The sequence below is a fragment of the Lathyrus oleraceus genome, chromosome 3, assembly GCF_024323335.1.
Source record: "Lathyrus oleraceus cultivar Zhongwan6 chromosome 3, CAAS_Psat_ZW6_1.0, whole genome shotgun sequence".
Taxonomy (NCBI): Eukaryota; Viridiplantae; Streptophyta; class Magnoliopsida; order Fabales; family Fabaceae; genus Lathyrus; species Lathyrus oleraceus.
This window is the reverse complement of record NC_066581.1, coordinates 430,904,744-430,918,269: the sequence shown is the minus strand read 5'-3', so window position 1 is coordinate 430,918,269 and position 13,526 is coordinate 430,904,744. Positions and strand designations below refer to the sequence as shown.

At 34.0% G+C, this 13,526-nt stretch overlaps 1 long non-coding RNA gene across 1 annotated transcript; it reads right to left on the bottom strand.

The window, feature by feature from the left end:
* Positions 1-3,313: 3,313 nt before the first annotated feature.
* On the bottom strand, positions 3,314-4,351 carry LOC127128054 (uncharacterized). Its single transcript, XR_007805648.1, has 2 exons — positions 3,788-4,351; positions 3,314-3,536 (listed from the first exon to the last, which is right to left on the bottom strand). It is a non-coding gene; the product is annotated as an uncharacterized LOC127128054 (long non-coding RNA).
* Between the last annotated feature and the right edge of the window lie 9,175 nt (positions 4,352-13,526).

Below are 13,526 nucleotides of genomic sequence, written 5' to 3'. Positions count from 1 at the left end.
TATTTGATGAAATCAAAGTAAGGTTGTGTCTAATATGAGATTGTTATAACTAGCTAATGGTAGAAGTTGTAATCAGATGTTTCGTTGAAAATTACTATTCCATTATGTCGAAGTAATTAATTGAAATGTAGAGTAAGCATTCGAATATATTATACATATGTTGTGTCGAAGTGTAACTAATAATTTTGTTTTTTAGATTTTGTATGTTTTGGATTTGGGTCGATTTGTATATATAAAAGCACTGTGTGATGTACATCATAACATCAGTTTCACTCAATACAAATCCTAATTTTTATACTTCAATTTATAGTTTTTCTCTCTTTTTCTTCCTCATCTTTCTTGAAAACCCTTTTATTCCAACAAATTGGTATCAAAGAGCCTGGATTATTATTTAAAGAGAATCTGTAATGGCAAACGGAAACACAACATCAATGCAATATGGAAAAGAGAAGGGAAATGATTCTCCTAATGATGAGAAGTCAAGCAAGAACTCAAGAATCAGTCTAATTCGATCAAGAAAGTCACAGGCAATAAGTATTCTGGGAAGAAAGTTGACATGAAGGAGGTGCAGTGTTACAAATGTCAAGGATTTAGCCATTATGCTTGAGATTGTTGAAGAAAGAAGGAAGCATAGACTAGTGATGAAGTGCAATATGCACATGTTAAAAATAGTGAGTCGGAGGATGTGCTACTCATGACCAACACTCAGTTAAACATTGGGCAACCAATATATGGTACCTAGATTCAGGATGCAGTAACCACATGACTGGTAATAAAGACTAATTCATCATGCTAGATGAATCAGTTGAGAAAGTGATAAAGTTTGCAGATGACAGACACATCACATCAGGTGGAAATGAGACATCTCTATTGTCAGAAAAGATGGTCGAAAAGTCATCATCACGGATGTGTTATATGTACCTTCGATGACAAACAACTTGATATGCATAAGTCAATTACTTGCAAAAGGATCCAACATTAAGATATAAAATAATCATATGAAGGTGTATCATAGTGATGGAAGGTTGATTATAAAGGCACAATTGGCAGACAACAGGACCTTCAAAGTAGAGATCAACCCAGTTGATCACAAATGTCTTATTTCAACTGTAGAAGAAAACAAACATTGGCTATTGTCGCTACGCAAAAAATACAGAGTCGCCATCGGATTTTATTTATATAAAAGAAAAGGGAAAATAACGATAAAACCCCAAAAAGAATAGTCATCGCAACCATGAACAGATTCAGAAGTCAATTATGCAAGGGGAATATAGTATTACCCGCATCGTACTCGATGGGAACCATCTAGATTGTCATTCGCTTGAATGGGTATCGTTATCTTAAAGTTTATTTGCCAAAGGTATATAGAGTGAAAATGGTTTTTTAGTAGTGTGCTCACCAAGGATTTGGGCCCTCGTGTCTATGTATCCTCATTCGTGCAATAAGGAATTTAGAGCCTCGTAGTTCATGGTAAAAAATGATTGTTTGTTCGTTGTTTTTACCTTGAAAAGGATTTTAAAAATGATGTCCTAAGGCGCAAAACAAAATGTTTGATTAGTTGATGTTGTGTTTTAGATTTTGAAAAGAGGTTGTTTTTTTACTTCAGATTGCACTAAAGACTATGAGTAGAGGTGAATATTTCAAACTACCAAGTCAAACGTCTTATGTCCAAAATACTCATAATGAGGATAGGAAAGCTCCATTCTCATTATTTCTCCATCGCTTAAGGCTCGTGGCATACAATCATAATCGTATTTTATTGTGTTTTTGAATTTGATTTGAGAAAATGCCGTTTGACGTTGAATTAAGAGTTTATTGCTTATTGTTTAAGAAATGGTGACGATCCTAACTCCTAAGGTTGGCTAACAAGAAACAACAAGACAAAGGAAAGCGAGGAAAAAAGTACACCAAAGTGGGAAGGGGAATACGTGAAAAATACAAAGGGATAGTGCGAGAAATAAAGGATCTCATTGTAAGGTAGTCCAAGAGAAAGCCTTGTGTGTGAATTGTGTCCTAAGCTAATAAGTGGATAATAGAATCAACATGTCTCCCTAAGATAGTGCCATGGATGAAATCCATTATCGCAATAAAAGATTACAAGTCCAAAGAAACTCCAAGTTGTGCCTAGGTCAATCACAAAAGTCCAAGTCCAATCAAGGGTACAAACAAGTTCTCTAAGTCTCCCTCCATGTCAAACTTAGGTTATATATAAAGTCCATAATACTCTAAGCTTAGGTCTCAATGAAGATGAATTAAGTTTTTTTGGTCTTTTCCATTTTTGTCACGTTTTTGTTCATTTTAGATTAGATGACAAGATAAAGGAATTAAAGATCAAAATGATATGAGGATAAAATGCATGAATGCTAATGTATAAGAATTAAAATACAAGAATTGAAATGTTAGGTGTTAGAAGTTAGCATTGCATGATGTAAAGGTTAGAAGTTAAGTTAAAAGATCAATCACTTGAGGACCATCTATCCATAAATCAAAGAACTCGAAATATGGCGCATTAAGCGATAATCTATCATTGATTCAAAGTGTCAAAATGATCCAATGATCATTTATCAACATGTTTGAATCAAAGAAGATCGAATCAACCGAAACATCCATCTATCAATGATTTGAAGTGTGGAAGATCTTATCAATCAAGCAATCAAAAAATGAATAAAAAGTTGACTTAAAAAGAATTAAAAGATAGTACTTAGATGTTAATGATCAATCGAAATTGCAAGAAGAAAAGAAAATTAAAATCAAAATATAAAGCAACTATTCATGATAAAATGAAATAAATTGCAAAAAAATAAAATGATATTAAAAGTAAAATACGGTAATAGAAGTGAAAAATCAAGAGTTGATAACATTGAAAAGAAATTGAAAAAAATAAGCAAATAATAAGAAAACAAAATGAGAAAGAAAATAGTAAAAACAAGAAAATAAAGAACCAAAACTAGGGGGTGCAGGCTGGAATGGAGGGTGTAAAAAAGAAATGAGGCGCATAGGCCCAATCTGAAGCCCACTGGCTTTGTCAATGTGCCCGTGTATGAAGTAAGTCAAGGGTCCACTCACCAAAACGTTAGGCCTAAGCCCTAACCGAGTTCATGCCCCAAAGCCAATGAGGGGTTCAGGCTCTTTGAAAACAAAATACTCCCTCCGTTTTTTATTATAAGTCGTTTTTGACTTTTCACACGTATTAAGAAATGTAATAATTGTAGTATAAAAAAGAGAAATTATGAAGGATTTTACAAAATTGTCCTTCATTAAAGATATTGGAAAAAGAAATTGACATAATTGAAATGAGAGAGAATAATAAATATTTAAGGGTATAATAAGAAAAATAATATTAATGATTCATTGATATTATAAAACGACTTATATTATGATACAAAATATTTTCTCAAAACGACTTATAATAAAAAACGGAGGTAGTACACATGATCAGGAAAAGTACTCTGAGCTCCCTTCTCTAGCGAATCACCTTGTTGTAGCCTTTAACTACTCTGCCGCGCTGGAGCTCATCGTCGTCGGCGGCGGATCTCCTAACATGAAAAACCATACATCAAAACCTTCATTTCACTTAGCTATCAACGAATCCCTTAACAGTTTCCTCCAATCCGTGCCCTAAATTATAAAGTCAAGCAAATCTTCCAAGAACCCTAATCTACAAATCTCAAAATTAAATCCTCCAATGGAGGAATCAAAGTCCCTTGGGTTAGGGTTTAATTCCTCTATTCAAGACCTACATAATGGTACACAGTTCAAAGGAAAACAGAGAGTAACAGGAACCTACCGATGAAGGCCGACGTGAGACGATTTCAAAGTACCACGAAAAAGATGAAGATGATTTTGGTAAGTTCCTTACTATGAACTTCTTCCTTCCTTTCTTCTTTTTCACATGACTTCTTCTGTTGAATCCTCTCTTCTCAATCCGTGTGTGATGATGTGTGTATAATTGAGAGAGAATGATGAGGGTCTGAGAAAGAACGGTGAGGGATCGAGGGAGATGCTTAGGTGATGATCGTTGATGATTGGTGATAACTGCTTTGTGATTGTGTGAGTGGTGAGAGGAGCACAAGAGTGAGAGTGATTTTAGAGAGTGTTCAATAATTGGAGAGTGAATTCGGAGGAAAGTGAAAGATGAAGATTGAATCAGAGAGCCCGAAATGTGAGAGTTATGCTTGATTTATATAGTGATTAAGATGGTGGTTAGGGATTGAAAGAGTTATCTTCTATTAGATTAATCAAGAGTAATTTAGTTATGAAACTCATATACTTTAGCACAGTGTTTAAAAGTTAGTCAGAACTAGTTGGTTATGATTTAGGGTGATTTGAGTAATTATAGGAATAGTTAGTTAAAATGAAGTTAGTTAATTCTAAGTTGGAATTAAATTTATAACTTAGTTATTAAATCTGAATTTGTTTTTATTGTGAGAATCCTGTTAGTTTTTGAATCGAGTTTAAATGAATGCATTCCTATTAAATTGATTTTCTATTGGACTGTTACTCATTGTTAGTGTTACTTGCTGCTATCAGTTATCTCTTAAAGGTGTTAGTTATTTAGAATAGATTGATCATTGAATTGTTGTTGTTAATCGTTAGAAGGTGTTTGCATTGTTATGCTATTGAATTTAGTTAATTCAATTTCAGTTTGATTTGAATGTTAGTTATGGTTGCAAATGGTTAGTTCGAAATATGAAGTTAGATTGAATCAAAATGTTAGTCATTCTTGGCTAAATGCAATTAGGTATGTTAATGTTGAATGTGAGTTGTAATATGGATGTATGTATGTTTTGCAAGGCTGTTATCCTTAATTGTTGGATATGGACATGGAATGCTTGATGGAGCTTTATATATGGACATGGCTTGGAATTGATTTGGATGTTAGAACATGCTAATCATATGGAATTGCTTGGAACACCATGGTTATGGGATGGAAAGTGAACTTTGGTCATGTTGTAGTTTGTATTAGTTATTTGGAATGTTGTAATGATCTATGTAATTGGAAATGTATGGTTGTAATTATGTAATTTGAAAATGAATCTATGTAATTCATGGTTTTTAGACATTGAATAAAAAAAGGGAATTTTGGAAATGTTTCTTGCATGACATGTCAAATGTGTATGAGAATGTTGAATTTGGTTTAAAAGTGGTTTAACATAGCTTATGGATTAATTGAAAAATGAAAAAAGGATAAAAAAGAGAAATTGGGTGAAGGTCCAATTGTTGGTCCAAAAGTAGGTCTGACCAAGTTTTGGACCTGGTCACGGACCTGGTTCCTTGGTCCAAAAGAAGGTGCAACCTGAAAATGAATCAAGAAATGGACCAAGCCTCAAAGCCATGCAAAACCCAATAAAACCATGATTTTGATGATGAACATGATGAAATGCATAAAAATCAATCTTAGATAGTCAAAAGTGATGAGTTGACTTTGGTCAACTGGTTCACCAAAAAGTCAACAGTTGACTAAAAGTCAACTTATGCAAAAAAATATATGAAGTTTGCATTCTCTTTTCAATCCCAATTGGAAAATGAATCAAATAAATGGAATATGAATAAGAACCATGAATGGAAGCACATTTCTGACCAACCACATAACACCAAGATTTAGGGTTTCTTAGGTCAAATCTCCAGTCAAGCAACCACCAAACCTTAAACCAAGTTAGCAATAAATCCATAAAGCCAAGAGCCAAGCTAGGGTCTACAATCCTTCGAAACAAACCACAAGATTCACCCTTCTTCAAGATCAAGAATTAGGGTTTGGGAAATGATTGAACACCATGATGCAACCTCCTAGGTCTCAAGTACCAACTATCCCTGATTAGGGTTTTGCACTTTTGATTACCATGATAAGCTATCCACAATGACTGTAGAACCACAACTCCCAAGGCTTGATCTTTAAGCAAACCCTAGGTCTTTGTCAAGTAAAATCAACCTCATACCTTTGAATCCATGATGATGTTAGTGCACTAGATGATATCGATATTCATGAATGCAGATGAACCTTAAACCAAAAGGTTAGATGAAAATGAGAGGGGAAGGAAAATTTTGGGGTATGATAGTTATGACATCACATGTATGGACATCTAAACTTCAAAAGTTTAGGTATGCTTAACCATAAAAAGATAGTGTATGGCTTAATACTTGTGAATGAGCCAAGTCAGGTATGTGAGGAATGTTACAAAGCAAAACAGGCTAGGAAAGCATTCAAACATGACATACCCATGAGGTCGAAGAAAAATATAGAGTTAGTTCACTCTAATATGTGTGGACCATCTGAAGTAAGGTCGAATGAAGGTGATTACTGCTTCCTATCCTTCATAGATGAATTCGCTAGATATATGTGGATTTACCTTATTGAAAGGAAGTGTGAGGTATTCACACAGTTCAAAAAGTTTAAATTGCATGTCGAAAGGCAAAATGGATGCAAGTTGAAGAAACTAAGAATTGATGGTGGTGGTGAATACACCTCTCAAGAATTTGCTAGATTTTGCAGTGAGGAAGGTATAAAGCACGAGGTCATTTCATCTTATACACCTCAATATAATGACATAGCTGAAAGGAAGAATTGAAGTATACTGAACATGAATAGGAGCATGTTGAAAGCTAAAGATATGCAAAGAGATTTTCGGGTGAAGCAGCTTCGACATCAGTATACATTCTAAAAAGATATCCAACCAACAAGATAGTCCAAAATACTCCTTATGAGGCTTGGATATGTGTGAAGTTAAATGTTAGTCATCTTAGAGTGTTTTAATCAATGTGCTTCAGGCATGCACCTGAACAATTGAGGAAGAAACTAGATTATCGAAGTCAGGCTATGGTGCTCATAGGTTATCATTTGGCTAGTGCATACAAGATGTATTCACCAAATGATGATAAACTTGTGATCAATCAAGATGTTCTAGTGGATTAAAGCAAAGGGTGGGATTAGAGTCATGGGTTGGTCCGACAGGAGTCAAATACAGTCATAATTGTGATTGAAGAATACCAACCAACTGAAGTCCAACCAATCTAAATGAGGTACTACCTAAGCAAACTTTTAGAAGATCGACTAGAGCAAGAACTGAGTCGACAAGGCTAGAGGGATATGAGAGATTTCCAGATCAAGCAGTCGATGTAGATGGTGACTTAATAGAAGATATGTTGATGATTTCTAAAGCATAACCAATCAATTTGGATTAAGCCATGAATGATTTGAATTTTTTAGCAGCCATGAAAGAAGAAATCGGGTCAATCGAGAAGAACGAGACTTGGGAGCTTGTCGAAAAGTCAATTGATGCGAAGTGAGTTTATAAGATGAAACGAAGGGAAAAATCTGAAATTTACAAGCATAAGGAAAGACTAGTGGTGAGAGGTTTTCTTCAAAAACCAGGTATTGATTTTGACAAAAGGTATGCACCCGTGGTGATGTTGGAGACAATCACAATTGTTGTGTCGACATCAACATATAAAAGATGGAAGATACATCAGTTAGATGTAAAATCAACATTTCTATATGGACTTTTGGAAGAAGAAGTATATGCTAGTTAACCACTAGGATTCAAAATCAAAGGGAAGGAGTCGAAAGTATACATATTGAGGAAGGCTATATATGGTTTGAAGCAATCCTCAAGAGCTTGGAAGCTTCCCGATCTAAGAAGGTTTTATAAAGTATGTCTCTGAACATGGAGTGTATGTCAATAATACATACAACTTCATTCGAATCATCTTATGCTGATTATAGATGCAAATGAAACAGATATAAGAAAAGTTAAGTCGAAGTTGATGCAGGAATTTGAAATGTCCGACCTAAGGAATTTGTCATATTTCTTAGGGATGAAGTTCAAAGACACATGTGAAGGAGTGTTCTTGCACCAAAAGAAGTATGCCTAAGATATCTTGAAGAGGTTCAAGATGAGCAACTGTAATGTAGGTGCTACACCATTAGAAACTAGAGCAAACTTGAGGAAGGAGACAAATGAAGAGTTTTATGTGCGACACAATACAAATAAATCATTGGATTCTTGAGGTATCTTTGCAATACCAAGCCAGATACCTTTCAAAGTGTTAGAATATTGAGCAGATTATGCAGAACCCCCAAGAATGTCATCTCAATATAGTTAAGAGGCTGTTGAGATACATAAAGGGTATGATTGATCATGGTGTACTGATGCCAAGGCAGAAGAAGACCAACTCAGATGCAGAGGTATATGGCTACACTGATTCAAATTTCAGTGGAGATAAAGATGATAAGAAGAGTATTGCAGGCTACATTTTCATGATCGAAGGCGCTTCAGATCTTGAAGCTCGAGGAAGAAAAGCATTATAGATTTGTCATTTTGTGAAGTTGAATACATGGTTGGATCATATGCAGCATGCTAAGCAACATGGATATAGATGTTTATTGAAGAGCTTAAGATAATGAAACCTAGGAAAATGAATTTGTTTGTCGATAACAAGTTAGTTATCGACCTAACGAACCATCCAGTATGTCATGATCGAAGTAAGCACATAGAAAGGAGGTATCCTTTTCTGAGGGATCAAGTTAACAAAGGGAAGCTTGAACTTGAGCATTGCAATAAATAATGACAACTTGCCAGCATACTTACCGAACACCTGAAGAAAGTCAGGTTCAACAAGTTTAAGAGAAGCATTGGGATGAGAAGTCTCGAGAACATGAATTAGGTGGTGTGTTAGAAGTTATAATTCAATGTTTTGTTGAAATCTAGCATTTGACTATATCGAAGTAGCTAGTCGAGGTGTAGGACTCAATTATATTCGACTGATTTGAATACATCATATCTTTATTGGGTCGAAGTGTAACTTGTAGTTTTATACTTTACACTATGTATGTTTTGGGCTTGGGCCGATTTTTATATTTTTAGACCTGGGCTTTAGTTGCATATATAAAGGAATTGTATAATGTAAATCATAACAACAACTTCACTCAATACAAATCCTAATTTTCATACTTCAGCTTATAGTTTTTCTCTCTTTTTTCTCTTCTTCTTCCTCATCTTTCTTGAAAACCCTTTCGTTCCAACAAGAATTGTATTTGATGGAATCCAAATTACAACATTCCTCATAAGAATTCTACACAAACATACACTGCAAGTGAAAATGGAACAAAAGAAAACCAAATGTGTAGAAATTCAAACTAACCTGCAACCGAATGTAAAATGTGTTTCAAGATCAACAGAACATAGAGAAATAAACGAGTTAATCACTATTTTAGCGCTAAAAAAATTATAACAAGTTAGGACGAAAGAGAACGACACTCATGAATAAAATTATTTTGAAGGAGTCTTAATAATTATGTTTTGTATTATGAACTATTTACTTAATAAATCTTGCTTATGGTAGCTTTGATATGCATAGTCGATCAAGTTCAGATAAAAGATGAGGATTATGTTAGACAGTTTAATGCCAACACAAAAGTTATTCGAATCTCTATGGCATGAATCAACTAAAAAATAATGTGAATGTTATTGTTGGATGTGTGACTTCAAACATGAAAGAGGGGTTATAGCGGTAAATTCATGACCATTAAGTTATGGATAAACTTAACGTCAATAAAACTAGAGTCGCCACCGCGCTTTTATTGTTTTCAAAGGAAAAGGAAATAGTACAAAAAAAACCCAAAGATAAGAAGTTTTCAAATCAAAACTAATAAAATGCCAGAGATTACAGGTAAGGGGGTTGGTTACACAGAGGGAAGGTGTTAACACCCAAAATGTCCTAGGTACTCCTAGGGAGCCCTTTTTTATGTGCATATGTGTTTTGGTATAAAATGATGTTTGAAGAAAATAGAGTGTGGGGATGAGAAAATAATTCATTAATTATATTTGTGTGTTTGACAAGACCTTCGGACTTGTGCCTACGTACCAACATAAAAATGAGGCATCAAAACCTCGTAGTTCGTGATATCAATTTCAAAATGAGTGGATTGTTTTTAACAAAAGTTTAAATTTAAAAAGGCACCAAGGGGCCTAAAAGAGTTTGAATGAGTGTTAGTTATTTTTGTCTTTTTGAAATTTTAAGTCAATATGGTTAGATTCATTTACAAGTTTGATTTAAGAAAAGAGTTTATCAATACAATGGCATAAGGCCAAAGTTTCTAATTTGCAAAAGAGTATAAGTTTAGAAATCACAAGCAAATAAGATTTTGAAAAAGGGGGAGAGATTTTTAAATTTAAGAAATGGGAGGAGATGAAGAGACTAATCCTAAGCATAAAAATTAAAAGTTAAGAGTTGAAAAGATCTAACCAATGGGATGCAATCCAATAGACAAGAATGTCATATAGAAACCCATTTTCCCTTTGGACTTTAGAATCAAGCAATATCAATAAGAAAGTAGTAATATGAAGAGCAAGACATCAAATAAAGATAGCCACATCCAAGCAAGCAACTTCACAGTCTTCTTCTTAATCTTCCCATGTATCATATGACATACTCCTTAATTGGCTTAAAATAAGGCATTAGACACAGGTTCAAAGTAACATTTGCATCAAGACCATGTAGCAGATGAACTCAAGTGGATCCCAATACTTGCATCAAATGAAAGCTCAAATCACAATAACTTGGTCTCAGAAATGTTGGCATTGGCCAAGTCCTTTTGCATAGGGAATGCTGCCTAATTCTAAGTCCAAAGCTCATATCAAATCCAACAGTCCACACAATTTTTTTTAGGTTTTATGTTGTTTATTAAGTATTTTAAGGTCCTAAGACCACAAACACAAACAAAATATACAAACAAATATATACAATCACAATATATGGCTCAAGTGAGCAAAATGAAAATGACATAAACGGAAACAAGTTAAATGATATGTAAATGGAAAATGAAATGGTAAATGGCTTGAATTTTAAATTGCATGAAGTAAATGACTTGAAAATAAAAGCAAGATTAATACAAAGTTAGTCAAATGTTAGTTGATTAGATGTTAGTGGTGTTTTGCTTTTCAATTGATTAAGTCATTCTTTGGAGAACACTCAACCCTCTATTTACAAGCATGGATCCTTGAACCAAGATATCTTCCAAAGCAAGGAAAAAAGGCGAAGTTTCCATATAATACCATGAAAGGGGGGAGACTTACAATCTCACTTACTAGAATGCCATGCCTTTGGATCAAAATTTAGCGTTATGTTAAAAAATCATAATTGGACTTATGTAAAAGTCACAACTATCTAAGGCCGGGCAATAGAAATTTTGGTGTTAATGCATGTTAGAGATATGGAATAATGAACCATACTCCAAAAACATACCACACTCAAAAAAGAAAAAGATCAAAGGATGTACTTAATCTCATCCATACTTATATTGGTTCATCTAACACAAAGTTATTCATGAACCAATTAGCCTTAGGATATTGAGACTTCATTTGTCAATGGAAGGGATGGAAAAGAATGGGATTGAAGATAAATAGGGAGGGGAGATGAGATAAAGACAAATTGGTCATGGGAGGAGTTTTATCAAATTAAAATCATTCATTCATTTTGGGAGATGAAATGTACATTTCATTAATCCCCTAAATCCAATGATTTTAATCCAACAAAAGTCAAATTAACCTTGACCAAGGCCCAAACACATAGTCAAACTTCACAAGTCAATAAAAATGGATCAACATAATTTCTACACAATTAATCGATTAAAACATCAAATTAAAATGCATTTAAATTAAATTATATTTTATCAAAAACCTAAAACCTCTTCAAAACACCAAATAAATGGCCAAGAGATTTATCCTAGGTCAAAGGACCTTAGACAAAAAATTTCATAATTTTTGAAAAGTCAGAAGTATTTTTAAATAATTAAAAATATGCACAAAAATAATTAAATCATTAAAATATCAAAATTAATCCAAAAAATAATTTTAATTCAGAAAACGAAAGAGGAAAATATTTGATTTTTTTTGGTGAAAGTCCCATATTTTTTGGATTATAAATAAAATTGATATGAATTAATTAAAATAAAAGGAATAAATGGAAAAATTAGAAAATAAAAAAAACAAGGGCTATCTGATCTGCATCAGTAATTGAGGTGGCAGATCAGATGGCCAGGAGTGCGCATTCCACATGGACACGAGTCAAACACGCTGCAGGCATGGTAATCACAATGAACGCGTGAGATTAGAACAAGAAACTCATATCAGATGGTCCTAGACAAGCTAGCACACCACTAGAGCCCTAGCTCTGGTCATCTTCTCCAGTGAGAGCCACCGGTCTGGTTCAAGCTCAACTCAATGGAAAATGAAAAGTGGATACACTAATTTGAAGGAAAAATACTTAGGAGCACGAATCTGGCCTCAAATTTCTCCAATTCCAAGTATATAAAAAGATACAAGGATTTGAATTTTGAGGATCATGAACTGAGTTACTTCGATTTGACCTCAAAGCAACTCAATCTTCTTGCCTACATTGATAGGACTTCAGACAACCAAAAATCAACAAGAATGGTGATGAATTGAGGGAGAACCGAAGAGATGAAAATTCTGAAAATTCACCTTCAATGGAGCTTCAAATTGGCACGATCTTGCTTTCAATTATGCTTAGCCTTGCTTTAGATGCTTAATGGAAGTGATTAAGATCAATGAAAGATATGGACTCTTGGAGTTTCAATCTCAAAACAGATGGAGAATTGAAACTAGATTTTCAAAGAAAATCTTCAAGCTTATCCTTCAATGGTGAGGGTTTGGGATTGCAGGTTCAAAGCTTGGGCATGAGGTCCTTAATTCAGAGCAATGAGGGTCTTATTTATAGGCAATGAGATTGATTTTTGTACACTTCCAAATTTGGCAAATTTTGAAAATTCTCTTTGCATGCTTGCATGGGCGTGTGATAGGCCCATCAAGTGATCCACTTGGGTCCAAAATTGAATGTGAATCATGCTGGAACCATGTTACAAATCCATGCAATCGTGTATGAAAAATGGAAGTGGAAAACATCCAAATGGTTCTTCAACTTACACCCATGTGCAAGTCCTTCATTCTTTGGCCAAGTGATATGATCTTGGACTTTTTTGGAAAGGTGATATCAAGGGGAACAACTTTCATGTTGAACATTTTTTCATTTGAAGCTGGATCATGATTAATGTTGAGGTGGACGTTTGGGAAATCAAACATATTTGAAAATTTTCTAAGTCCCAAGTCAAATGTTCACTTCTTCCACCTTGAATAACTTTTTCTATGGGCTTCAAATAAGAAAAGTTCCATCATAAAAGTTATAGATATTTCAAATCTATTCAATTTGGTTACAAATTTGACCTCATTTGTATTTTGCATTAAGGAGTTATGCATTTTAGAAGTTGAGGAAAACCACTTGTTCAATGGTATTGGCCCAAAATAACCTATAATGTTTCCTCTTGGCACATGCATTTTCAAGTTGAATTTGAACTTTCTCAAAACATAAAAGTTGAAGTAGAAATCTTGAATTTGATCATGGAATTTTAATGGATTTCATATCACAAAAATTGAGCAAGTTATGGTCTTTGGAAGTTGACCTCCAAACTAGGGTTCAGACAAAATGGCCTATAATCGTTCACCATAAAAAAT